General features: G+C 38.8%; 1 protein-coding gene across 4 annotated transcripts in view; it reads left to right on the plus strand.

Moving 5' to 3' along the window:
- Positions 1-2,413, plus strand: part of LOC144058017 (N-lysine methyltransferase KMT5A-A-like) — an 11,260-nt gene extending 8,847 nt beyond the window's left edge. For 3 of the 4 annotated variants that reach the window (XM_077576187.1, XM_077576191.1, XM_077576190.1), the window contains one exon: positions 133-2,413. The gene's annotated coding sequence lies outside the window, so the exon portion shown is untranslated. The remainder of the gene's footprint in view (positions 1-132) is intronic. The other variant, XM_077576189.1, reaches the window with a different exon arrangement.
- Positions 2,414-3,133: the final 720 nt, after the last annotated feature.

A 3,133-nucleotide genomic window follows, 5' to 3' on the forward strand; every position in this document is an offset into this window, starting at 1 on the left:
TGAGTTTGCATTCACAATACTTTAACCTATTCATTGTTCTGTATGTACTGTAACTGTGTACATGCACAGGTACAGTCTTGTGTATTACTAAGAATTGAATTTTATATGTATTTTTTTCTTCATGTGTACCAGGTTTGAACTGACGCACAACCTGAAGACATAGCTGAAGACGTAGCTGTCACAGACAAAGTTGACCAGGTGACGAGATTTCTTTTTGAATATTGATGTTGAAATCAGTTTTCAGAAGCAAGACGTTAGGAGTGAAGAGTGTAGAGTAGATGCTAGGGCTAAACTATATAACTAACAAATATAATCACAACAATTGTTTATGCAATGTGTATTGCCAAGACGTTAAAAATACTGTATCCAACAATACGCTTGTATGGGACTAAAATTTCTACAAGTCAACATTAAAAATATCTCAAATTGAAGATTTGTTGGCAGTTTGGTGATTTAGATTATGCACTGTAGTGATCTTTTTTTCCCATTAATTTATTTATGGTGGATTTTAGAGGTGAACTCGCTATAATTTTTTTATTTTTTTTTAAACAGAAGTGTAAACATCAGGTAGTTTATTCACTTGTATCAAGCTTGGATAAATGTGCTTTATGTTTTGGACCTTTCGCTGCACTAGAATGGACTGGCATGATGGGTATTTTATCTTGTGTGTTATTTGTATCTGCAATGGATCTTTGTTTCACGCAACCAGGATTAATAGTGCAGGCATTTTCATTGAATGAATATAATTTAGTCAAGAGGATAAATTATGACCCATGTTTATACCGCTGTCTTTAGTTGCAAGCAGCTAAATGTTGAGCAATTGTCTCAATCTTAACGACTGTCTGACTCAGTAAAATAGAAAACGTCTACTGTAACTGAAGGACTGTATCACACAAGACCCGTTTTAGGGGCAATGCCATAGATTAAGCATATTAACTATCCCTCTTGTTAAATGCTTCATCTCATCTTTCGAATAAATGTGGTGACTAGATTTATAATAATCTTTAGTACATTATATGCACAAACTTAAGGTTCTAAATGCTTTTCTAGTTTGCTCCAGCATCTGGCACATATCCCGTTGATTGCAAAAAAAAAAAAAATGCAAAACTGCTTGATGATGAAGACCACCTATCTTTGGTAAATGAACTTTAGCACATTAGCCCATCAATGGCGGGAGCTACTTCTGCCGCGAGCGCTCGACACTTGTCTCAAGCTTCTACTTCGAGTGTAACATCACTAAGTAACAGCGAAGTAAAGCTAGTAAATATTTATGACCACCCGCCAAAAGGAACTTTAACCCGCATCCGGCAGGTGTCAATTTTAGAGCCGCTGTATATATGCACATGTATGTGTGCGTCTACTGTATATATGGATATCATTGCTGTCCTGTGAAAAACACGTTTCCATTTTTAGGTCGCGGGCTGCTCTCCGGTAGCGATCCTTCTTGGCGGCACGGCTTGTATCACGGTGCGCTTTATAGTCTGGAAAATATGGTGGAAGTGTTTTTCACAGGACAGCGACAATATGTATATGTATGTCTGTATGTATGTAATAATTGTTTTTGTTTAAAAAATTAGGTTGCTGATGTATCCAGTTCAAGTGAGGATTCATCAGCAGAGGAATATGTTCCAGATTCTCACAGTACTTCGGACACTTCCTACATTGAACCTGTTTCAAAAATTCTGAAATCCGAAGGTATTCCAGTAATGAGCTATTAGAAAACTGCTCATCTTTAAGATGAGAGGTAGTCATGTTTTAAAGAATAAAATGTTCAATGTTCACTGACTCTTTTGCATCTGGTTTCATGTCTAACTTATCCATTACAAAGATGTGCTTGACCTAGATAACCTGTTCACATAAGAAGCATTGTTTTATTAACATACCAGTTTCAGTCTGTCCTAAAGTTGTAACATGGTGCTCAAGGATCAGGTATGACTTTGCATTTCACAGTATTGTTATGCACAACAATGCGACCTTATATCAGGTAAGTCATTACACATCAATGTCATTTCAGTTTGTGTAACGCCAGAATGCCAGAACTTTCAAGTCACTTCAGTGACATGGTTGCTGTGTGTTGTGTAAACTTTGTCCTTGTAATGTGAGTTGGTCCTCATAATTACCATTTTTGCCATGGGCGTGGCTTATTTAGCTCATTATCTATGTCCTCATAATTACTGTTTTTTCAGGTTTTTCTTTTTTTTGTGCGTTGAGTTTTTTCAAGTTTTGAAGTGAAATTTCCCTGGACGACCCCAAAAAAAAATTTGGGGTGCAAGTCCCATCTCTCTGGCATTAGCGGAAAGGGGTGTCCCCGTAATACACAATTAAACAGGTTTGGAAAAAATGTCCTCATAATACACAGAGGCAAACCTGTGTGTGTGTGTGTGTGTGTGTGTGTGTGTGTGCGTGTGTGTGTGTGTGTGTGTGTGTGTGTGTGTGTGTGTGTGTGTGTGTGCGTGCGTGCGTGCGTGCGTGCGTGCGCGCGCGTGCGTGCGTGTGTGCGCGAGAATTTGTCAGTATGTCTGAATCTGTGTGTCCATGCTTTGGTTGGACTTGTTAATGAGAGGTGTCCGGATCGTCCGCAGGGGGCTGTGCAAGATAATCTTGGCCTGTTCTGCAATGGAAGCTCTTCTGAATGTAACTGTAGAAACTCACTCAAAAGGCAGAGGTCTTAGCTGAATAATTCAGCATTTCCAATCAATTTCACCCCCACCTTATCGTGACACCTCCCTGGACTATAGGGATGTCTGCAGATTCATCATGGGAATGTTGACAATTCCTTGTACATTGCACTTGCTAGCATTTGGCAACATGAGATTCTGTGAGAGCATTGACCATTCCTGTGATTTTCCAACTAAGCATTTTCAATTTTAATTTTTCAATTTCAATTCATTACATAAGAGTATATATTTCAATGTTATCACACATTGATTAGACTAGATTGGTCTTGCAAGTGTCAATTTTCCAAAGGTCTAATTCAGCCTTGTTAGGACATGGTGGGAGTTGTTGTTTTAGAGAGGAGTCAGCTATATTCTACTCAAGCTGCAGTATGATCGTCCTGAGGATTACCTAAATTGCAGGTGATAACAGACAGGCAGCGGTGCAGACAGTATTGAAACTCGACACCCACTCCTTG

This window comes from Vanacampus margaritifer, chromosome 9, assembly GCF_051991255.1.
Source record: "Vanacampus margaritifer isolate UIUO_Vmar chromosome 9, RoL_Vmar_1.0, whole genome shotgun sequence".
NCBI lineage: Eukaryota > Metazoa > Chordata > Actinopteri > Syngnathiformes > Syngnathidae > Vanacampus > Vanacampus margaritifer.